Raw genomic sequence first — 26,426 nt, 5'->3', positions numbered from 1 at the left:
TTCCTTCTGGACAGTCTGTAAAGGCCACGGAGGAACAGAGGGATTTGGAGGAGAAGGCCAAGGCTGAAGTGAGAGAGGCTGCAGCAGTGTGGCTAACCTCAGACATGGATCTAGATTTAACAGTGAGGAGCCATTTTGTGAACAGAGAGTACACTATCAAACTTTTTGGTGTAGGTCTGGGCTTGTTTGTTTCCTCTGCTCACGGAAAACTGGGGCATAAAGTACAAGGTGTTATTGTTTGTGGCAATATATAGATGCTCTGCACATACGCTCAACCTTGTCGTCAAGAAGGCAACTGACCAAACAGAGGGGCAGGCAGAACAGTACTCTGACTAAAGAGCACCTCACCACCTGCCAGAGCCTGATGTCAGACCAGCAGCACAAACACAAGAGGCTGAAACACGCTGGAACACTACTGTGGAAATGAAGGCAACTGTGGGGGAACAGTGGCTCCCTGTGTCTCCGGTGTCACTACTCTGCACACTATGACACTCTGCACACTATGACACTCTGCACACTATGACACTCTGCACACTATGAAACTGCACACTATGACACTCTGCACACTATGAAACTCTCCACACTATGAAACTCTGCACACTATGACACTCTGCACACTATGAAACTCTCCACACTATGACACTGTGCACACAATGAAACTCTCCACACTATGAAACTCTGCACACTATGACACTCTGCACACTATGAAACTCTCCACACTATGACACTGTGCACACAATGAAACTCTCCACACTATGAAACTCTGCACACTATGACACTCTGCACACTATGAAACTCTCCACACTATGACACTGTGCACACTATGAAACTCTCCACACTATGAAACCATTTAAGATCCTCAGTGCCTCGGCTGAGGATCTGTCTGCAGAGTGAAGTGTACGACAAACTCACTGCTCAAATGTGCTGCCAACATAAAGAACCCATGTCCCACCACCAGCTGTGGCCACAATATCTGTGCCACTCCACCTGTGCCCTCAGAGTCACATGACTTATTACAGTGAATTACATTAATGATTAAATATGTCACTGTTTCAGGACCAGGACTTTACTTTACTACCAGAGGTGCAGAGATATAAGAACGTCACCGGCTTGTGACACGCTCAGAACATCCTCTGGGACAAAACATCTGTATCCACATGTGTACGAGCCGATGTCACAGGTTCATTGTGTCATAAATGAATGAAAAAAAATTATGACTCAATTGCAAAATCAGGTTGGTGACTTTTATTTCCAGGAAGTGCTCTGTTTTGGCCCATGAACCGGAGAGCAGCCTGAAGTCAGCAGCAGGTGAGGTGTGTGTTACAGAGAAAAGAATCCAGGCAGCAAGGGAACAGTTTGGACCATGGGACACATGTGCAGACCTGCAGGGACACAGTTTACTGGAGCTTGGCTCCATGACAACAAGCGGAGCACTCCACACACGCTGTGGCTGTGATGCTCTGTCAGGACAGAGACATTTACACATTTACTTGTTCCTGGTAAATGTGTTTTTTCAAAGGCCGTGGGCATTGTTAACATACAAGCAAAAAAATTGTCTAAAATGGTAAAAAAGATACTCCTGAGTAAAAATCAACCTCAAAAGTCCTCCAAGACTATATTACATATACAGTATTATATACAATATACTTTATATAGACCAGGCCTTTGTGTCGAAGCCCCATCACTAGATCATGAAGTGTCTCTAAAACTTTAACACAAACTCAATACAACACCATTTTAATAGTTGACCTTATAATATTGTTTTGAATGTTTTCTTTACCTGGAGGAGTTAAAAATGAACTTGCCTAGAATTCCAAGTGAATATTGATAGAGGGAAGAACAGAACAACACAAATAAAAAAAAAAACAAAAAAAACTAAGCACACTATTGTGAAGAGATGGTGTTTTTCTTTTTACATGTTTTCCAAGTCGTGAAACTTTTGACAAGCTAACGCCTGTAACGCTTCACTCGCTACAACAGGTAAACCCAGCGAAGTAAATCCAAATCCACCTCTGTCACATTTCAAACAAGACACAGCCAAGCGTGAAATATTTATTAAATTGACACATTCCAGGCTCAGCCCATCCACAGGGAAAGATCAATTTTTCCATTTTTCCAAAAGTGAACCGAGAATGCGGAGGCTGAGTTTGGCTCGTGTCATAACCAAAACAGAAGCCGTGATGTGGTAGTAACGTGTGAGTATAACACATTCATTTGGAGCAGATGCACTGGGATAATATGGAACGACCTGATACAAGGATGAAAGAGGAGAGGACACGAGAAACACATTTATAAGCTTCTTTGTCTATTTTGGATACATTTTCTGAAATCATCATTACACAGAATTTGACTGAAGCTATTTTAACTCTGAGAATATGGAACAAAGGGGAATGAAACAACAGTTGTAGGACATTTAGTGAGTTGAAGTTTTTCCAAATGTGAAGTAATGTATGGAATTTAAAGAAGGTGTTGTGCTTTTGTCTGTTATATAGTCATGATTCAAGACTCCCATGGGTCCTGATTTTCTATTTTTGACATTTTTAATTGTAATATTGATTTAAAACGACTTAATGAAAGAAACAAGTGAACTGATGGGTTGAAAACTGCTGATCTGATTCCCAACGGCCCCTTTGCATTGTTGTTTGCATCACAACAAAGTATATTGACCAGTCTAGTGACCACTGATGCACATTACTTTTCAAAGTGCATTGTGGGAAATTTTGAGTGAACTACTTTTTCACCAACTGGACAGTCGAACACCATGAAAAAATGGAGTGAACCCTAAATAGTGCCCCCTGTACGAACATTCAGACACGGACCAGGAAGTGCATGTCACATCAGAGGGAGAGTGTTGTTATGGAAGCTACATTGATGAGCCAATCAGAATTTGTCCTACCTGTAGGCCATACTTTCATCTTTCATTCTTTTTACATTAATAGGAACACGAGAATTTGATATTGTAAAATCGAGGATTGAACCTTGAGTAAACTGACTGTGTCCACTTCTGACGTCTGGTTAAGGACATCTGTCAAGTTATTGTTCAGGTTGGACAAAAGACAAGGGAAAAACAAAGTTATTATGAGCTTTTAGTCATGTTGGGATGTCGTTAGCTCCTCAAAAACAGATCTTGTGTTGTGTTTTGTTTCTTTCACAGATGTTTGAGCAATCCTGCAATGCTCTGTTCCACATTGTGATGTCATCAGGTGGTAGTTTTAAGTTAACAGCTATTTTTAACCTCAATTTAACTGATTTACACAACGTTACACCAGAATAACCATAAGTCTACAATACCTTCAGGTGTTAATGAGAGTGAAAAAGTTTAAATAAGGCTAAAACAATAGCTGTGGCTTCCAATCGGCAATTCCAAGACTGCTAATTATTTAAATGATTCTAGTGAAGGTGTATGGAGTTTAAAAACACAGTGGAGCACTTCCTGTATTACCACTTGATGACATCACAAGGTGGAACAGAGTGTTTTTGATGAGGATAGAACATTATAACACTGATTAAATATTTTGAGGTACTTTTCTTCCATGCTTGCAGTCTATCAGTCCCAGATCTGACCTTATCAAGCGCGCCCATGTGTGAGATTGTGAGGCTCAGTGTCTGTAAATCCTTCTGTGTTCCAACATGTGCCCAAATCCTGCCCTCTGCATACACGCGCACCAGATTATCCCCCTCCTTCTTCACTGTTCCCTTCTTCGACTCCCAGCGCTGGATTCTTTGCCCAAATGTATCGGCGTGTTCTTGGAGCGCCCTTCAAAACGCCTCCTGTTTCCGGGGAAGTGAGTGTGTTTCCTGGCTGTTGCCCAAAAGTGTAGGCAGACGCGCGTTCCACTTGTATCTGTCTAAAGTCCATGTCTTCCCAGAACTGCTTACTTCTATAATTATCAGCATGAGGATTTCTTTTTGCTCCACAGAGCTCAGTGCGAGATGTGAGGGGCTCATTCTCCATTCTTTTATGGAAAAAACAAATAAAACATGGCCTAAAGTCCAAGCTCATTCAATCATTCATGCAGAAGCAGGTGGGACAAGAACAACACTTCTATAGGCTATTAACTGCTAACACATACGATATTTGGATCACCACGTTACCGTTTATCGTTTTGAAAATGAAATATTTGTTTTAAATCCTTCTTTTGTATATTTATGGAGAATTGTTGTGTGGAAGCATGGGTGACGTAGGTTTGTGGGCGGAGTACTGGATAGGAATGCACTGCTAACCATAAGAAGGGTTTGAATAGGGCCTGGGAGAGATCGCTAAATTATTCAAGCATGCATGGATGACATCTTAAACCTCTTGAGGCATGTTTTTGATGAGAAGACAGTGATGTAACATGATAACCTCCAATGGTGTATTTTACATAATACCTCCTCTTTAGAGTGTAATCCTTCCATCCATTTTCTTCCATTTATCCGGGTTTATGCATTGCGGAGGCAGCAGTCTGAGCAGAGATGCCCAGACTTCCCTTTCCACACACACATTCTCCAGCTCCTCTAGTGGGACCCCAAGGTGTTCCCCAGCCAGCCGAGAGACATAGTCCGTCCAGCGTGTCTTGGGTCTTGCCCAGGCCTCCTCCCAGTGGGACATGCCCAGAACACCTCCCCAGGGACACATTCAGGAGGTGTCCAAAACAGATGCCCGAGCCACCTCAGCTGCTCTTCTCGACGTGGAGGAGCAGTGGTTCTACTCCGAGCTTCACCCGTGTGACTGAGCCCCTCACTCTATCTCTAAGGGAGCGCCCAGCCACCCTGTGGAGGAAACCCATTTAACCACTTGTATTCGCCATCTTGTTCTTTCGGTGTTTACCTAAAGCTCATGACCATAGGTGAGGGTAGGAACGTAGATTGAGCAGTAAATTGAGAGCTTTACCTTTTGACTCAGCTCCTTCTTCTCCACAGCAGTCTGATACCACTGCAGACAAAATGTACTTGTTTTTGAACGACTCAATCTCACATTTGTTTTCTCAAAACAGATTTCACTCTATCCACTTGCATTCAGTGATTTCTATGAGACATTGTAACTTCAAAAATTGTTTTCTCAAAATGGATTTTCTCACACTGGGAGAAACCAACACAAACTGTACAATTTCGTACTTGATTTTTACAGAAAGATTTGCTGATATCGTCAGCAATTCCTCTTCTCTACTGGCCCTGACATTTCAGCAAATAATTGAAAAACTAATGATTTTATCACATCACAATTTTGTATGTTTTTTTTTTTTAATCTCTTTCCTTGGGCCTTCCATCTGCAAGCTGCTGGACATAAGGGTAAAACTGACCAATCAGTTTGTCTCTTTGTAGTTGATTGACAGGCAGACACCAGCACTACTGCATTGGCTTAGTCCTGCACAGGCCAGCTGTGTGTCCAGTCCAGCTGTGTGTCCACTCCAGCTGTGTGCCCAGTTCAGCTGTGTGTCCAGTCCAGCTGTGTGTCCAATCCAGCTGTGTGTCCAGTCCAGCTGTGTGCCCAGCCCTGGGCCTTGCTCTGTCCTGTCATCACTGCACAGGCCAGCAGCTGACACCAAATTGTTTACCTGAGTGACCAGTGCTAGTTTAGTCTGTTTCATTTTTGACAGAGTTTGAAAGACTTATAAATAATGGGATTATTTTTCAAAGAGGAGTAGTTTAGTTTGTTAGCTGTAATGAAGGATTTAGTGACACATGAACCTCCAGCAGTGATATGAATTGTGGTCATATGAGTCGTGGGTATTTTATGTTTTTAACTGGTAATGTTGTCCATATGGTCAACCAAAAGCACTATCATGGAGCATCAGCACTACACATGTTCTAAATGCATTAAAGTGCTCTAAGTGCTCGTTCAGCACCACCTCCTCCAGCACACCTCCACAGGTGAGTGCACCTCCACAGGTGAGTGCACTTCCACAGGTGAGTGCACCTCCACAGGTGAGTGCACCTCCACAGGTGAGTGCACCTCCACAGGTGAGTGCACCTCCACAGGTGAGTGCACCTCCACAGGTGAGTGCACAGGCTGAGAGGCTGTATACAGTTGCTTTGGCATCTGTAGGTCTACAGAGAGTTATATCTGTAAATATGGGCAGCTGGCCCAGGTCCTGAGGCCACAGTCTACCACTGTTGTTTCTAAGTCTGATTTTGAGCCAGAAGAGGATCCAAAGACACAGCACTTTTTTGCAGCACTATGTCTGAGCTCCAAATAACTGCTGGCTGAATCTACTTTTTACTAATTACTATGAGACTAAACACCTAAACTCTGCCCACAACAATATTTCAAATAGACTTGGGCAGTGCCTGAAGGACTTACGGAAAGAGGGTGGTCATAGAGGGGTCTGGGGTTACAAGAACAGTGTAAATGGTCTACCAGGTCACCACAATTTTAACTCCACAACCTGCAATCAGGGAGTATTAATGTGGTGTGTCCATGAGTGATTGGTGGTGGCCAGAGGGGCTGATTTGGCAGCCTCGTCAGAAACGCCTGCCTGTATCAGGACAGCTTTGCGTGATGTCATGTAGTACTTGAGAATGTACCCAATTTGGGTTAAAGTTGCAAAAAAAGGACTTTGGACATTAGATGGTATTAAAACACCATATAGTAGCAAAAACTGTTTATTTAGTTCTTAGTTCCACTTTAAGAACAAATCAGAATGTCTTCCAATACTATTTTCATGAACATAAACTTTTAATAATGTCCATTTAACACATAAATAGTACAAATTCTCCCTCCAAAGTCCAAACCCTGCTCCAAACCACAGTCTTTACTGACAGAGTTTTGGCTGTAGGCCTTTCCATTAAAAACACTCAAACTGATCATTGAAAACTTGAAATGACTGAAGCTCAATCTGAGTTCAAATCTATAAACTGCACATTCCAAAGGCAATTCCACTTTTTTCAAATCCACCAAAATCACATTTTCACTGGTGGAAAAGACAATGGGTAAAACTGAGGATATTACCAACTGGGGTCGTCAAAGGTATTGAAAATCAAATACTAATGGATACTAAAGCAATTAATTAATATTAACAGTTAATAGTATAGAAATACCTCATAATCCTCATTGGAGCAGGTATAGATACTAAAAAAATCACATTCACAGGACAGAATTAAACCTTTCCTGAAACTTTAGAATGATCTTGAGCTGTTTCAGAACAAGTACAATACACATAGACTAGTGTACACACATGGACCACTGGACAACTGAGGAATTACACAGATATAAGGCCACATGGGAATATAATAGAAAGTATAATAATAATAATAATAATAATAATAATAATAATAATAATAATAATAATAATAATAATAATAATAATAATAATAATAATAAAGTTTGAAATTTTAGCATCATGACAACATTATTGGCTATACATTTTAAAAGCAATTTAGTTGGATGAGAACCCAAAAGAAGCAACCACCAGGGACAGACACTTTCAGCCAATCAGAGACTTTACTGGATAAGAACCAACCAGCCAAAACTTTCATCTTACTTTCATTTTTCAGACTATTTTTGCCTGACTTGCAATGCATTAAAACTTTTGCTCAGCATTTTCTTTTCACGCCCGATCACGCTCACTGAATCCTAAATGAGTCTCCCAGACAACAGAAATGACATGCATAATTATGGACTTCCAGAGCACCTGTGAGTGACGGCTCCTCCCCACTTTGTAATCAGCACACAGATCCACAGTCAGACGCATGGCATCTGTGTTGGGCTGTTTGCTCCTCTTCAGCAACAGCTCGAAACACATGGATTGTATTGTTGTAGCTAGTAGCTAATTTGGCAAACTTATTTTTTCCATACTCCAAAGTACATTTTTAAAGTGCGGCTTATCACTAAACTAGGCCTGTCACAATAACAAACTTTGAAGTGCCATATATTGCTGGAGTAAATAGATGATAAACTGTTACAGCTGTTATTATTGAAACCAAACCATAAAACAGAACTATCCCCAAAAAAGTATTCTAAATAGAACCACTCACCCATTCACACACAAACACACACACATTAATACACCAGTGTACACACACACACACACACTGAGGTGAAGGTCTCACCCAAGGACATAATGACAGCATTCATGTGTGGGAGCTGGAAATGCACCGCCAACCTGTGGGTCAGTGGGTTGGGAAGTGCTCCACTGTGTTTTTAAACTCCATACACATTCACTAGAATAATTCTACTCAAGCATGTGAATGAAACAAAACACAGCTCCAGCTCTGTTTTTGAGCAGGTGACAAAATCATCTCATGGCTTAGAGATCACAATAGTTCACTTTCTGTAATATAGGACCTTTAGCTGAATTAAATACCAAATGGTCGCTTTGATAATGTACAGAACTCCACTCAGAGGAGAAGCATTTGCATATTTAAGGTGCGTGGGCTTAGCTCCAAAGCAGCTTGTAAAAGCAGTTGTTGGGACAGAGATGAAGTGAGCTCACAGGACGGGGGCAGGTGCAGGTGCATCTGGGCTGTGATCCACTAAAACCATCTTCAGAGGAGGCCACGCCACATTATATTATTAGCTTTTGTTGTGTAAGACAGAAGCAAAACACATGGGCTGTCCAGTTGGTGAAAAAGTACTGCAACTCAAAATTTGCCAAGAAAGAATTACTACTTGAAAAATAGTGGGCAGCTGTGGTCACTAGACCACATCTAGACCACAATGTATGTGCTGGTTTATCTCACTGTTGATCCTGATTATGAATAAAAGACTCATTAGCTGTTTACTTTAGTTTGAGCTGTTAATAGTGCGATAATTTCCACATCTCAGACAAAAAATGAATAATCCAGTCCCTTTACATGAGACAAAAGTTTGTATGATTATTATTAATCCATAAAGACTGTCAGTCCAATCTGCTCATTATTTATGACACAAAGCAAGTTTTATCAGAGTTTAGCCTTTAGACTTTTTTCACCCAGAGTCACAGGACATGGATATAGTGAGCTCTGTGTCTGAATCTCTCTGTGAATGAGGCTCTATAGAGTCTGATGAAGAGTTGGGGGCTGGGGGGACATTTGGACACAGCCATGGAGAGCAGAGGTGGGCAGAGGAGCTAAAAACTGACTCAAGTTAAGAGCAATGCCAATTGAAAATAATGTTACTAAGTAGTGCTCCGAGAAATTACTCAAGAAAGAGTAAAAATAAGTATTCAGGAAACTACTACTAGATTAACTTAAAGAGTAACTTTCTGGATGCAACATCTGATTTACAATTTATACAATTTGAAGGGCAAAATATTAAATAATTAAGGATAGACACAAAGTAAGACAAACTAAATCATATCTGAAGGAGTTGCAAGAAACACAAATGTTCAGATCATTTCATATTGTCGACATAAAGCTCTTTAGACTTACTCACATTTATGATAATACCATCCCCATACATCACAAAATATCATTAGCGTTACAATATGAGCCCTAAGTAGGTGGACACCGAGTTGCGTCACTCCTTAGTACAAAGTCACAGAGAAAAGTGCTGTCACTGTGATGCTTCATATGCTCAGATATCAGGCCTGGATTACTCTTACTTGGGTGAATGTGCATAATTAGACCATTCATTATAGCGCCCGTGGGCCTGTGGATACTGTGACTAACGGATGAGTGGACTTTAGCTGTCGGCCATTTCTGTCACCACCCGTGAACCCCCGGACTCCCATCTCCTCCAATGTCTCCAGCCCCTCCCCCTTCTGGTGGATAGGATGTCCTTATGCTCATGTATGTATGTGTCATGTATATGTCATGTATGTATACGTATGAACCATTGCTGTACTGTGTGTGGGACTGCCCTTGACACATGAATGACACCTGGTCCATGAAGCCACCCCCCCTCGCTCACTCATTTGTATAATACTCATTGAAATATGCCACTATAATATTGCGTTGTGGAGACAAGCCTGTGTGTGTGTTGTCACAATAATTAAATTTCAAACTTGATACTATGGAATAGACTTGATACCGATTCCAATACCACTGTGATAATAAAAAAAAATCTTTAGACAATATCATGTGATTTTCAACATGGTAGCACTTTCTTTTGCTCTTTTGTTCTGATACAGCTCAAGATCATTCTAAAGCAGGGTGTCCAACCTGTTGCTCAGGAGGTACCAGTATCTCTCCACCCCCTTTGAAGCAGCTCACCAAGAGATTTCTGAATCACGCTGAATAACTCAAACTGGATTTATTACCATCATAAATGTATCATGCAGTGATGTGACATTGGTGAACGAGTCAGCTCTTTTGCATGGTTCCTTAACGTGATTGTTTGGATCCGGATCAAATTTTTTAAAAGAACCAGATCTTTTTCTTTCCAATTTATATGCATTTTTACACGGATTAACACTGAACCAACACAAGAATCTGTTCAGAAGCAAAGCACACAACACGAGTGAGAGGTTTGTGAACAAAAACATCATAACAGTTAGCTTTTAAAATGATTAGCCTATTATTATTATTGTAATGCAATGTTTTATTTAGATTTTCATCATTTCAAAGGGTAAACTCACTCCCACTCTCAGTTTGAACCATTTTAAACACATCTTGGTAATTTCGTTCTGTGATTAGTTTGTAACTACAGTGAGTTCTCACATTGGCTACTGTCATATAAATAAATCGTGAAAAAGCCAGTCTTTTGAATGGCTCTTTTAAGAGAACAGATCTAAAAGATTCGGATCCCACAAAGGAGCCAAAATCCCGTCACTAGTATCATGTTGATGCCTAACTGTGCACTAATAAATGGATAATGGTTTAGGTTTTATAAACATCTAACTGTTCCATCTAAGTCTCGCCGTGGCTCTTATATTGGCTCAGTCTCTTGTAATCACTAAAATGAGCAGCTCTCTGGCATTTTCACTTTGCAGAGGTACTCTCTGTTTTAAAGTTAATCAGCTGAGTTTGATTTTTATCTTGTAAATGTGACTTTTTAAGTCACATTAGATACATGTTTAGGGTGAGCAGAATTTCAAAATCAAAAACTGTGACACCCTCGATTTGGGGTGTTTGGTAATAATAAAACTGTGAAAACAGTGTGTAATTAAGCGGAACTGTTATGCACTCGATTTAAGGCTTATTCAGAATATTCTTGTGAGTCAGTCTAATCTCAGAGACTTCAGTCAGTCCATTTTTTGTGCTCTTCTTTATTCCTGGCGGGTATGAAATTGGTCAAAAATGGGGACACCTGGGACATTTCTTGTGTAAAACTGGGACAAATCTTTGGTTTTGGATGAATCTGCTGGAACAGGAGACACAGGGCTCAAAACTGGGACTGTTTTGGGTCAATAGGGACGTCTGGTCACTCAATACTTGTTCAAATGAGTATCTAGTTTTGATACTAGTTTTACTTACTTACTAGTTTTTTCCCATGTATTTGTGCAGAATTCGAGCAGAATTCGTCTTGCCTCAGTACACTTATGTTGTATAAGCAGCTCTTGAGGTCAAAGTCTGTTGTGTAGCGCCTTCATCTAATTCTAAAGCATTTTACTGTCTGATAATCAGAAAGAGCGCTGCTAGTATGCTAACTTTTGCCAACTTAATGTCATGCTAAATGTGCTAAAGTAGTGAAATGAGCAGATGAACTCCTCACAGGGAATAATTAGGACAGTGAGGAATAAATGTGGACCACTGCATCTGAATTTTTTCTGTTTTTCACATTCTTGAGACATTCTTGTAGAAATCAAGTACAGCATCTTTAAAAGGGCTGTGCTCATGTATCCATAAAAAAAAACAAAAAAACAAAAAAACAAAAAACAAAACAACAACTTGTTCTTAACATTGCACTTAATTCACCATGTAGATTTTCTATGCAATTCAGAGCTTTCAGTTGTTAAAGCAGTTTTAATGTCACAGAAATGCTAACAACAACCATAGACTGTGTGTCTAAATGGACATAGCGAACCTGCTAGACGCTATGTCCCAAATAGGAAGTGATCATGGGCGTGTTTCCGGCTCCATCAACTCTAATTCACTTTACACTGGGAAATTTGTGGGCCCTCTCTCTGTAACTGCTGCTGTCAGACTCATCATTTTGGTCTTAAAATGTTTCTCTTCACCCGCTCCATGATTCTGGGTTTTTTATTTTGCTATTGTGTCTGTAAACTCAAAATATGACCATTAATAACAGACAAATCAGGCGCCTTCTTTCCCCGAAGTTGCTGCCACTAGCATTAGCAACGAGTTTGATTGACAGCATTGCTAAGCGCCTGCTCCCTGCTAATAAACCAGCGATGCGGCGAGAAGGGGCGTGTCCTTCAACAGCCTTGCTCCGGATTGGCTCTTTGGTCTCTATGATACTCTGAATTTATTAACATGCAATCTGGCTCCAAATTAACCCCTTTAACTGTTAGCCTTGATGAGCTTCATTTGACTGGAGCACTATGGCTGACATCACTCTCACTTCTCCACTTCTTTATACAAGCTATGACAACAATTAGCCAGCTAACAACTACCAGCATTACTTACTTGGGTTAGTGATTGATAGGACTGGTTTACTACGGCCTTAGATGCTTTTATAATCTATACAAAGGCAAAACAGCTATTGCTCTACAAAATGAGTAAAAATAGCTAAAGTCCCTTCAATATCTGTTTCAACATAACATAGCTTACGAAAGAAATGCCTCTGTATAATTGCGTAGTAGAAGCAGAACTCGATGTATGCCGCGTCGTAAATACCACTTTACTGTGTTGTTTTGAGCATCATACAGATAGCGATCCGCTCCTTCGCCTCTATACGGCTTGAAGATAGAGTACAATTATCTTGTCACAGCCCTTCTGGAGCCCAGCAGGAAATGGTGATATGCTAACGGGCTACTGTCGCTAGCTCGAGCGCTAATCCGTCATTTTAACTGTCAACCCGCCCTTGCTCTAGTCACTCACTCACATAGATACATGATTTACGTAGGACACTTGCACTTGGCTTTGTTTCCCTTCATGTAAATTGCGAAAACATAAAAGAAAATTAATAAAATAAAAATTTGAAAATGATTCACGAGGATAAATCTGGCTTGTATGACTTATTGTTAGCTCGTGTCTACATTTTGACGTCACTACAGACTGGCACTGAGCATTGGGGAGAACAGTTTGTCACTTTCAGACTGCCCACCAGCCTTTTCTGCGAACGTCCTGCAATTAGAGACACTTACGGCTAAGGCACATTAGTGTGAACGTTGTGACTCTTCTGAAATGGGAGTAAGAGGGATGCGAGGCGGAAGTGAAATGGTAAACATATGAAATCGTGTGGCTTTTATGCTAATTTGATTGCAGCAGAGGTATACGTAGCCTATTAAAGAACACGTATTATGCAAACTTGACCTTTTCAGACCTTTTAACCATATTATCGTCAAAAACATACCTGCAGTTGTATTTTGTTTCATTAATCCACTCATCCAAAGTCCAAAGTCTTCTCCTCTGAGCACTTACAAATGCTCAGCTCTCATTTTGCCCATTTTGTTGAGTCACAGATAAAACTCCCAAGCAGTGTTTGAAGGGCCCATATTACACAATGTTCTGGTCCATGTTCTAATATTATTTCCTCAAAGGCCTTCATTTAAAGCTAGTGGACAGCAACGTAAAAGATTTCAGCATTATACGAATGGAGGAAGTGTTCTCGCATTTTCAAGTAAATGCAATTCTGTGAGAACTGCCTTTGTGAAAGTTATCACGTCTGCAAATCTTTTTTTTTTTTTTTTTTTTTTTTTTTTTACAAGATTAGGATCTGTTTGTTTGAATATTTCTTCCGCTTTTTCCTTTTTATGAGCTCACAGAATGTTTTGTCGGTTAATGGATTATTCTTTCATTTCCCATATCCCCAAGAGTTTCCATTATTGGGTTTAGTTCCAAAAATCTGAATGACTTTTTATAATGAGACAAAGGGACATTATCGTGTTTCTTTTATGTATCGTAAACACTCATTTGATTTGAACCATAAATCTGTCTTAGAGCGTCGTGACTGACTTGAATTGTTCCATGTGAAGTCATTAATATTAGGAGACCAAAATACCACATCTCCGCAGACTCCCTGTACAAAACCACATCCGACACAAGACCCTCCGTAGCCTTTTCCTCTCTCGCTGACCTCCTCCATCAACACCGTCCCACCTGCCACCTCAGATCAGCCGACACCAACCTCACTCCACCATCAGGTCAAAGCACTGAACCTTGGGGGACCGAGCCTTTGTTGTCCCCCCTGCCGCCCTCTGGAACTCACTCCACAGTCCATCAGGAGCTCGGACTCACTCCAGCACTTCAAATCACCACTAAAAACTCACCTGTTCAATCTGGCCTTTTCCCACCGTAATTTCCAACATCATCCTCTACTGTTTTTGTCGTCTTCTACTGTAAAGTGTCCAAAAACATCTTATTATCATCACTGGGAGCATCGTGGTAGTCACCTCTGATAATGATGCAGGCATTTTGATTTGATTTGGACTGTACATTGTGAATCTCAAGACATAGTTGTGTAAAAAAATGTTGTGTTGTATTTTGAGTCCCATTAACATTACATATGATACCATGAATATTATTCAACAGTTGAATGTGAGTGGTTATGTTGTTTTTTAATTTTTTATGTTTTATTTTGAATTTATGTAGCCTACTGTCTGGTCTACTATGTCTGTCTTTCTTCTTGTTGTCATTTTGAGGGCCCTCTCTAAAACAAGATGGGTTATCCTCCAAATAAATAAATAAATAAATAAAATGATCGATTACTTGGATTATAGTTATCCATCTGCCCTCTGCAGATTTTATAGTTCGTTGGGCTTCTGTTGCACCAACGAAGATGGTCCATTTCATCATCTCTGCGTACATTTTCTTTTCATGTTTTCAGGGCTATGTGGTGCAATGGATAGCGCATTTGACTTCTAGGCTATCAAGTGCAAGGACATGCAAAGGTTGTGGGTTTGAGTCCCACCAGAATCGCTGTTTTAATTGATTATATAGACAAGAGGAGACAGAGGGTAAAAAAATGGTTAAATTCTCAGTGTTTCATGTTCTCACAGAAACTGAAATATATCACTGTTTTACTTTGATACTGCAGTAAATTTATATCAAGGTCTTTGTGAAAGTCTTCATCTCTGCATACATTAATCCCCTTAGTCAAGGGCTCTGTGGCGCAATGGATAGCGCATTGGACTTCTAAGCTGGCAGTTGCAAGGACATTCAAAGGTTGTGGGTTCGAGTCCCATCAGAGTCACTTTTTATGTCTTCCCTCATTAATTAAATAGAAAAGAGGAGAAAGATTTTGAATTGGGGTGAACAAATGGTTCAGTTCCCAAAACAGAAGTTACAAAAAATGCAAGAGAAAACCATTTACTTCAAATTTGGCCTGCAATGATCTGCTACTCATATAATGACTACATTTTTTACTTGGTTATTCCACTAGTTTTGGATCATGACTTTTGTGAACGTGATTATCTCTGCGTACATTTCCTTTTCTTTCTGTGAGCGCTCTGTGGCTCAATGGATAGCGCATTGGCCTTCTAGGCTTTCAAGTGTGAGGATGAAGACTGTGGGTTCAAGTCCCACCAGAGGTGCTGTTTAAAGGAGGCACAAAATGAGAATAGAGTGAGGAGCTGCTACTCCTCCATCTCAAGAGGAGTCAGTGGAGGTGTCTCAGGCATCTGTTCTAGATGTTCCAGGCATGTCCCTCCAAAAGGAGGCTCTGGGGGAAGACCAATACATGCTGTATGGACTATAGCCCAATTCAACAGCTGGCTTTCACCTGCAAGGATATTCAAAACTTGTGGGTTTAAGTCCCACCAGAGTCACTCTTTATGTGTTCCCCCCTTCATTACAGAGACAAGAAGAGAAGATTTCAGAATGGGGTGATAGTTCAGTTACTATACAAACTGAAGTTACAAAAATGCAAATGAGTATGTATAAATTAGTGGGATGTTTTTCTACATTTTCTTTTTGCAAGATAATATCAGCCACATTGGCTTGCAATGCTCCCTCCATTCACATAATGTCAAATACTTTTACTTTGCTATTACACCTTTGTCAAAGTGATCATCACTACATACTCACGAGCCACACTGAGGGAGTGTGGGATATGGGATTATGGAGATTGTGTTTTCTCATTGGATTATCAGATTGCACACAGTTCACAGTAACTATATAGGACCTAGCTTCTCCAAATCAGGAAATGCTGAGATCCATGGTCAAAGTTAGTCACTTATATGGAGACATTTTTTTCATTCAAATTTTTATGTTTTTTTGTCTACGCGCCCTCAACTTAAAGATAGTCAGGTGACGCCACACTGGTGTGCTGTGAGAAGCAGGGTCAACAGTCACAAACATGAGTTATTTTAAAGATTAAACTACAGGACACATGCAGTACCTTGTTTAAAAGCTTACGGCCTGTAGAATTCTGTTGTTAGATTTGTTTTGCAATGAGTATATTTATTTGAGATTCTCCTGCAAAACAGGGCAGCTAACATTTTTAGCATTGTCCACTGCAGTCTAGTGGAGGGGCTGTCTCCTCTTGCGACCTCCTCTGGTTCCAGCGGAGTCCTTTTATGCTGGACTCCTTTTGTTCTGAGGAGGAGACTCTGAGATCACCAGGCTGAGGCTGTGGAGAAAAAGAGTGATATTACTCTTAGTCAAATTACATAGTCAGCATATCTAAAATATCAAAGTACTTCTACCACAGTTCTGGTGCTCCCCAAAGTCCTCAGGTTGATTGTTTAAAGATTTAAAATAGTACAGTATGGTAATAAAATTGTAGTTATCTCTATAGAGACAAGCAGGTGATGCCACCAGGCCAAGTAACGCTCACAGCTCAGACTTCACACAGATGAAGTTCAAATCATTAAAAGTAGAGAGAGGAGCTCAGACTCAGACTCAGAGGTTCGACTTTCGTTAACAATAAAACACCCATGGTTGTATAACTCCATAATACATAAACATAATGCCCTACTGTCAAATATTCAAGGCAAAGCAGTCATCCTGGAGATAAGACAGATTAAATCTTTAAACCTGGTTTGATTGGTATCACTCACATTGTGTCCTGAACCTCGTTCCATGGGCGTTTGTGCGATGGAGAAGCTCCACTCTGCTCCTCTTCTGCAGATGTTTGGTCTTCAGAGGGTTCACTGTCATCCTCCACATCTGCACAGTGACTCTGAGGGCGTCCAACAGCGTCTACAGATAAAATGTATAAGAAGATGTATTATATATGATCTGGTTCAGAGGAAAAAACACTTGAAAGTGAAAAAAGTGTGAATAGAGAGTATTTACCTTCAGAGTCACAGGTCAGGTCGATGACAGTGATGTTCTCCACACAGCATCTCTTTGGAGAAACTAAAGAAAGGACAGTCACCTGTCCTAGAGAAAAAAGAGCATTATTAATCAGATTATATATTTTTTTCATTTGAAAAAAACATGAAGTGCTGAGGATGGAACGGACAAAAGTGACATTTGGCTAAAGAGAATTTTCAAACCGTAAAAGGAGGAAACAGGAATTTAAAATGTTACCATGATTTGAATTTGCTACAGCTCTCACAAACACTATGACTCATTGCTAATATTCCCCTGGACTGAGTCATAACATGTACTAGACGCAGCGTGTAGACAGTAAACAGGCTGGACCTAAGTCTCTTGTGGAAGAGGCAGGTTGAGTAAACTTTAGTATACTTACAATACTAACATACTTTATACAGGGGAAACAAACTCTAATGTTAAAGTTGGGGCACTCAGCTTTAAGAAATGTTTGCTTTTGTTTCTGTTTACTCTTTAGATTCTCAGTCTTTGATAATGATTCCAAAAACTCTACACAAACAAATATTGATAATGAATTAACAAAGAAGTGCTGAAAAACCTACTGTCAGAGTCGCTGGACTTGGCTGCAGTCTCATGGTGTCTCTTCCTTCTCATCCTGTGGTCTGTGAGATGAACCACAGACTGCACTGAGCAGGTGGGATCCTCAGCAGCAGGGGCTGAATCCTTACAGCGGGAGAGGCCCTCAAGAGCCAACTCCACATAGCGTCTTTTTCTTCTCAGTGTGGACACTTTGGGCTGAACCACAGGCTGCGTTTAGCAGGTGTGGTCCTCAGGAGTAGGGACTTGTGCCTCACAGCAGGAGGGACTCTCAGGAGTAGAGACTGAGCCCACACAAAGTCTCTTACCATACCCAAGGTCAGAGTCATAGTGGATGTCATTGGTCTCATGACGTCTTTTCCTCCTCACTGTGGAGTCTATGGGTGGGTCCGCAGACTGCACTGAGCGTGAGGGGCTCTCAGGAGCAGGCGCCGGCTCCTCACAGCAGGAGGGGCCCTCAGGAGTCTGGTGTCTCTTACAGAACCTACGAAAGAGATGATTGATCAGAAATTCTGATTACAGTTTTATTAAAATGGTTTATCAGTATTTATTAGTTATCTAGGCGTGTTCTAATCAAACAAAACAAAAGCATGTTATTGCCTTGCCTGAGATATTAACAGTTCTACTTTAAACTTATCCATCTCCATGGAGACAAGCAGGTGAAAACACCAGGTCAAGTGATCAGATCTGTGTCGTGGCTACAGTGCCATAACGTGGCTCTTTTGGTGCCCATATTTCTGATGGCACTGCCCCCACCCACGGTAATACAGAGTCTAAACCCCTGTAACTGAGGAACTGTATAATAGACATGTTTAATGCCATACTGTCAAAGATTCAAGGTAAAATAATGACATTTCCATTGAGACAAGCAGATGGCAAACCCCTCATCATGCAAGTTACTAGTCTTTAAATCTCGTTTGTTTAGTGTCACTCACATTGTGTCCTGGTCCTCCTCATGTCTGCGTTTGCATGTTTGCTGCTCCTCTGAAGATGTGGAGTCCATAGATGTATCGTCATCATCCTCTAGATCACTGAAGATCATCCTCTTGTACACAACAGAATCTGTAGGATCACATGGACTCGTATGGTAAAGATTTTAAAAGCATACTTACCTTGAACACATCGGCCAGTGTCGAGGTGGTGGGAGGAGCCTCATAGGATCTCTACAGACAGAAGAACAGATATGTGAGCTTCAGTGTTACAAGAAAAGTCACGCACAAGACACCACAACAGTCAACATTACAGCAGTGAGTGGCAAAAGTTTTTCAAGTGTGTTTTTGATGAGCTAACAACTTTGTAACATGGCTTAAAACTCACAAGGATCCACTTTAAATGATGACATTAGCTTTTACCCCTCATTGGTCATAAGATGAGGCTGATGGACCACATGTCGATGGCTTGGTCATACGGAGCTCCCAGGAGCAACTCTGGAGCTCTGCACCCAACATAATAAGAGGACAGTGTTAGACTGAGTCCAGCTCCTGTCTGCCCCTGCTCTGTTCATAACAGTGTGTAGTTTTATCTGTGCTGAACGGTCTGCACTTTGGTTCCCTGCTGTATCTGGGACGATGACCTTGATCTGCAGAGGTTTGGAGACTGTGTCCACCATCAGGTGTGATACAGAATGTAATTTTGAATATGTGTGATATGGAAATAAAACTGGAAAAAGGCATAATTATAATTTATTATTTTGAAAAATAACATTTAAAAATGTACATTTTTGAATTTTATTAAGTTCTACATTCACAGTTGTAAATGATAAAATGAATATATTTAATGTCATAATTCCTGTGTTTGTCTTAATAAAATATAAATAAATTGGCCAAACATAATATTGTCGTTGTTGTGTCCTTAAGCAAGACACTTCACCTACATTGCCTGGTATAAAGGTGGTGTGTGTGAGTGTGAGTGTGTGTTGGTGGTGGGAGGGGTCGATGCCACAGATTGGCAGACTCTTCCATCAATCTGCCCCGGGGCAGCTGTGGCTACAATATCTTACTACCACAGAGTGTGGAGTGATGAATAATGCCCAGTGTTTCTAGATGCTCGTACTGCATCTGTTTTCTAGGCCTATAGTCATTTTGAGTAAAAACATCCACATTTTTTCCACATTCACCAGGGATGATTAAAATCATCTCTGAATATATCGACTGAGTTACAAGAGTGAGTCTTGGGTGGAATATGGCCAAAGGACATGAGGCTTTCAGAAGGATCTAGAACACTATGGACAGTTCTCCATTAGCAACAGTAATGGGCCTGTTTATTCTCACATTTAAGAGCTGGAGCTGTGTCTTTGTCAGAGTTATATCATTTTACTGATTGTCCTGTAAAGTGGATCATTGGCCTTGTGTCCCATAGACATACTGCCTTATTGAAAACATCGTCTATTTCCTGTTTTCCTTCATAGCAAACAAACATTATGAAACATTAAATAAGACTAAGACACATGTTTTGGGCCATTACATCCACAGCTGTGAACTCTGCTGCTGTAAAGTCCTGTCACTTTTATAGTTGGACGATCTGTGGCTTTCACTTTGATATTCATGAGAACACTGAGGTATTTGCACTTCTAGTTTTTGTGTAAAATTTAGACTTTTGCTACATTGTTAATAACAAAATATTTCCTGTTAACTTCCATTATAACGTCATAGTTACACTTCCATTATAAAGTCACACTGATACTGACCTTAACCTGCACCATAATCCATCTCTTCTGATCTTTTCTGCCAAAAACATTTTATTAATAATTACTAACAATGATATCAAGAGTAAAAACAGAACAATACGATGAAACACATTTATGAATCCAGACATGAGATTGTTTTAATCTTGTAACATTTAGTTTATCTTAATGACTGGTTCCACATTGGTGATTTCAGTCTTGCTTTTCCAGGTTATACTTTTAACACCACTTTAATTAAAACTCAAAATAATCTGTTATTATCCATTTTCCTGCAGAAATAGTCCCCAAACTAGTGATGGGCAACACCAGTGTTTTTATTTTTATTTTTTATTTTGATCTAATCTGACATCCATAGCGAAATGTTTTGCATAAAAATACATCAAAACTCTACTATAAAAGTAATCATCACTACCTCCAGCGCATCTTAAAATGATCTAAAAATCTACACATAAATCTGCAGATAAACTAAAATATAAAAACTGTATTTTAAAATGTACTTATAAATACCAAGTATATTTGTATCGATCGCCCAAAAGGACACTCAGTTCATTCACTAAGTTTATTTCTCTTGCTCTTGTTTCTTTTTATCTCTCACGTCTCATTAAAGGGCCATATTACACCAATTTCTGATTCTGATTCTAATGTTGTTCCGTCATCACAAACAGACCTGGAGTTGTGTTTTGTTTTATTCACACATGTTTAACACACAAAAGCTCTTCTCTCAAATTGAAAACACTCTGTTCCACCTTATGATGTGGTGATACAGGAAGTGCTCCACTGTGTTTTTAAACTCCACACACCTTCACTAGAATCTTCTGGATTTTTGGATTTGGCCTCGGAATTTCCCAATCTCTACTAAACTAAAGGTAAAAGGAGCTGCTAACTTGAAAACTACCACTTTGTGACATCACAAGGTGGAACAGAGCTTTGGAGATGTAGACAGACTAATAATATAGGGTTGCGCAAACATGTGTGGATCAAAAAAAACCCCAACACAACTCCAGGTCTGTTTTTGAGGAGGTAACAACATTCTAATATGGCTTAAAGCTCTTAAGAGGCAGTTTTGTGTAATATAGGAACTTTAAGTCCATAAACCATCACTGGACTGGTTCTACGGTCACATTATGTTCAGAGTGAGTGCACAGCTCTAACAGTGTTCACGGGGGATGAGGACTTCATTTGTTTACTCTCCCATTGTTCATTGTTAGTGCTATACAGTTGGGTCTGGAAGAACAGAGGTGATCACATACCACTGGTTGCCATGATAATGTGTTAGCATCTCTAGCTATAAACAGGCCTAAAATGATATATTTTTGACTGTATTATGTTTTTGTAGTGTAATTTGAAATAAGGCTGTAGGTGACATTTTTTTTTTTTTTTTAAGTGACTTCTTCTGACATGTTAACTTGCCCTTAATCATTTTCCTAACCTTAAACATAATCTCATTGCTTTAATCTTAACCGTTTCCTAACTTTAAAAAATAACCCTGACCAATCCTAACAGACCGTCCCTGTCAAATGCGGAGGACAAATTACTCTATGGGAACAATAAATGTACTTTAACCTACAGAGCTGACAGGTGAGTGTTAACCATGTGTTCATTCCTGTTGCTGACAGCAGAGGGAGCTCCAATGTCTAAATACCTCACTGGAAACAGAGGTGTACTTTATAAAGTATATTTTCCAAATGCAGACATTATCTGAATTTAGACAATGTGAAATACTGATCCCGAGGTGAACAAAAGCCTGTTTGTTGAATTAAAGCCACAAGAATGCCACATAAGTGTTTCTTTAAATTGTTATTGATTGATGCAGCTAAATGGACAGCTGAAGAGAAAGTGTTTCCTTCTTATTTACTGAACCTGTCAGTCATTTGTCAAAGAGAAGGTTATTGACCTTTGACCCCTGCTGACTACATAACCCATCCGTCAATAAAAGGTTAAAGCTCATCGCTGAGTCTCGTGCTCTGGCAACAAGGCCCTTAACTATAACAGTTAATAACATTTATAGGCCTGTATATGGCCTATAAATGTATAAATCAATGTTTAGGTTTCATATTATCCTTCACTTGAAATGAATATTACCTCTTCAAAAGCTGCTCTGTAGTGTTACACCTTCACCAGACTTTGAACTGGTGAGTGTCATGATTGCTAAGTGGCGCTAATGTTATGCGGCGCTAGCCTACGCTATTGCAAAATGCTAAGGTTACTTTTTAGTTTTTTTGGCACGTACTGCCTCTGTTTTAATCACTGACAACCTGAGTATTTAAAATGTTAGCACACAAGCACCTGAATTCAAACCAGTTTAATACAGCTACTGTTTGGATATTTGGTGTTTGTGACTAGCCGCTAACAGCGCTAGCAGCTGCCATTTATTCATTCATTGAAGGATTTTAAGTTCACAAACACTTGCTTTATTTGAGTGTTCTAATGTATTAATACTGTGCATTTATGAATTGTTATCGTACCACTATGATGTACATCTAGAATGTATTTATTTATTGCAATAACGTTAATGAAATGACAGATACTGAAACTGGAATGTCTTGTACGGGCCAGGTTTTGTCTTTCTTCTTTTTCTTCCTCTTCCTCTTCATGTCTGCTTGGACTGGATCTTACCGGACAGAAAGGTCTGAACTGCCAGTGTCCAACAGACTACTGCTACATGAGTGATACTGATAATGTGGTGGGAGGCTCTGCAGCCAACACAAGTTCACTCCACCTCCTTCAACACCACGTCAATAAACTGGACTCCACTGTGGTGTGGATTAACACAGGGGACCGTACCAAACTGTGGAGCTCTTTAAGTAGAGCTTATTAACTGAACAGTGCACTTTGTAAATATTGTACATACTTTTTAGCATAATATTGTCACAATACACAGTACATGAGCACAACATTCTGCTTTTGCTGTTGTTATTGTTGTTGAATACTGTCTCTCTTTCCTCTGAGCCGAATCACATTTTCTTAGCCCAAAATAATATTTTACTTACATTCAGTTCCCTTTAGCCTCATATGAACTGCTTCACTTCCATTGCACCAGTGTATTATTAGGATAAAATGGGGTTATAAAAAAAACAGTTACTATTAAATGTGTTTTTATAGTTATTTTTGAGTCTATGATGCTATAGTTTTCACTTAATTTTTTTTTTTCCAAAATGCAAAATCCATTAAAAATCATATGGCTTAGAGAGGGGACTTTGTCTTAAATAAACTTTTCTACCATGTTATAGTGTTGCTCTCATCAAAAACACGCCTGAAGTGGTTTTCTGACTCATTTGTTCATGTTTGAGTGATCTTGCCATCTTGCCCTCCTTTCACTTAAGTATACGAGACCATGTGTCTTGTCTAAGGCTCAGACCACAATGCTACACAATCAGTGCTCCCTCCACCTGTCCCATCCCAAAATTCAATTTCAATTCAATTCATTTATTTTTGTAACGCCCAAAATCACAACAACAGTTGTCTCGAAGGGCGTTCATGTTTTGGTTGATGGGGGAAACCGGAGTACCCGGAGGAAACCCATCCAGACACGGGGAGAAACATGAAAAACTCCACACAGAAAGGCCTGGGCGACCCAAAACAAAACTCAAACTACATTTAATATGTTGTTTTTGGTTGTCATGGTAATGTATGACATGCATTATCAACAAAAATGCAAAGAGAGTTAATAGTTTCTATAGACACTGCCTTATATCAAGAAAGTCATTTTAGTTTTAACTGACAGAGCGTTTTATATTATTCTGTAATGATGAACATGGATACATCGATCATTCATATACATTTAATGAATATGGTTCATAGTCTGTATTAGACCAGGTTTTGAGCTGCCTGACACAAAGGAAAAGAGTGGGGAGAGACATTCAGCACATTGTTAGAACCAGGAACCAGTGAGACCAAAACACTTTCTTTAATTTATGTTTGAGCAATCTGTCAATCAACTCCCAAAAATCATTGGTTTGACTTTGTGAGTTTATTTTTCCACAATCAACATTTCAAACAGTCAATTATGCAAATAGTGTTTGGCAAAAAGCATTTGGGATTACTTCTCTTCGAACGGCTCTTTCTTTCCAAATGAATAGATCAATTGGCAACACACAACTCTAATACAGTTTTGGAATTGTTATGAGACCACAGATTCGTCAAACAAACCCCGAAAATCAATACAAAAACACGTTCATAGCTTAATTAATGCAAGGCTTGATTAGCGGCTAGCTCATTTTGTTGCAGAAATCCACTTTTTTCTCATTCTGGAGCTTTGTAAATCTGGTAAAAAGGATCTGGCTGTTACATCGCTAAAGTTTGGAGTTTGGTGGTGCATTCTGGGATAGCGTGACAACATCTACCAAAGCTCTGTTACAGCATTGTTGCCAACCATTGGACCAATAACAGGGATTTAAACCACATGTCACGTGTTGCAAGATTGTTATCACACCTTTTTAAGCACTAACAAGTCGTGTGAGTGGAACTGAATGGGCCTTAATCGATTGTGAACTTAACATAGATTGAATTAGTCTGATATTTTCACCAAAAAGTGTGGGGAACTGTGCTATAGCAAAGGTAATGCAAACATTTCTTAAAGAATTTTTGTTCTACATGTCCACATTATTCACCTTACTCCAAAAATTGCAGTAGGCATCACCATTGCCATTTGGGTCCTATTATTTTGCATGGAGCTGCTGATCTTGGCAGTAAATTCGTTCTACAGGGATTACAGAGCTGTTTTAAAGTCTCCAGAGAATCAGTGCACTGTTGACTTGTTGGTCACACGAACGTAGAATGTTTTAAAAAACAAAACAAAACACTACTTTACATCAGATTTTAGCAATGAAACTTTTCTCAAATTCTCCATTGAAATGAAAAGGATTCCTGCTTAACCAGAGACACATTTACAGCAAAAGTGGGCGGGGCAAAGTCAGTAGAACTGTTTCTATTGGTTTTTACACTGAACAAAAAAGAAAATTATTTAACCCTCAATCACTCCTTCAAAAGTAGACCACAAATCCATTTCACTATAAAAAAGTGTTCAGAAAATATATAGAAATGAGATATTGTACGCTCTTAATGGGTAGGTTGAAAAATAGTGATTATAATGGACGTCAGTGGGGAACTACATGCATTTCTGCTGCTGACCATATAAGGTAAAAATGACACATCCTCCAAGAAAAATGATCAGAACTCTAAGCCAGAGGTTTCAGAAAATGCAGATAAATTAGATATTACATGCTTTACACTTGGTACAATGGCTTGTTGAAACACATTGATTATAATGGAAGTCAGTGGAGCCTTTTTTTCCACAAGCTCCCACAAAGAGAGTATTTTGACAAGCATGAATTAGAATAGGCTCAAATTCAAGTGTTGATGGAAAAATCAAAAAATCTAACACTCACAGAAACATCACTCTGCCAAAATTCATTAGATTTGCATAAAAAATGAAGAAGTTACGCAAGACGGTTAAAGGTACTGTAGGCGCCATTTTGACTGGCTTTCATTTGTGCACCTCCAGCCACTATGGGGCACTGTGGTTTAAATGATAGGAGTGGAAACCCAGGTATAAAAGGGGGCAGGAAATTGGCACCGGGTGTTGAAGGGATAGCAAAATATGATTTTTGACCATGTGTATAGATGGTCCACTGTGGTATTGTGGTAAAGGTGAGCCAAATAAATGAATTTGAACTACTCTTTTTGGTACTTTGAAAGACACGCGTATTTAAGACTTCTGTACACCTTCAGCCTCTACAAGTGCTGTACCTATTTATATTTATTTATACTTTTGAACAGTTTGGAGTGGTCGATGATGGTTATTCTGCACTTACCTTAGTAAATGTTCACATGTTTATTTAACACTTTTCCACCTTCAAGACACTCTTAACGCTTTACATCAAGGAACCACTCACCCATTCATGCACACATAGGGTTAAGTGTCTTGCCCAAGGACATAACAACAGCATTCATCTGTTCCAGC

At 39.7% G+C, this 26,426-nt stretch overlaps 1 non-coding gene across 1 annotated transcript; it reads left to right on the top strand.

Moving 5' to 3' along the window:
- The first annotated feature begins 15,065 nt into the window (after positions 1-15,065).
- Positions 15,066-15,157, top strand: trnar-ucu (transfer RNA arginine (anticodon UCU)). The gene is given in 2 exon segments: positions 15,066-15,102; positions 15,122-15,157. It is a non-coding gene; the product is annotated as a tRNA-Arg (tRNA).
- The last annotated feature ends 11,269 nt before the right edge of the window (positions 15,158-26,426 follow it).

The sequence above is a fragment of the Periophthalmus magnuspinnatus genome, chromosome 15, assembly GCF_009829125.3.
Source record: "Periophthalmus magnuspinnatus isolate fPerMag1 chromosome 15, fPerMag1.2.pri, whole genome shotgun sequence".
Lineage (NCBI taxonomy): Eukaryota > Metazoa > Chordata > Actinopteri > Gobiiformes > Gobiidae > Periophthalmus > Periophthalmus magnuspinnatus.
This window is presented reverse-complemented; position numbering and strand designations above follow the sequence as displayed.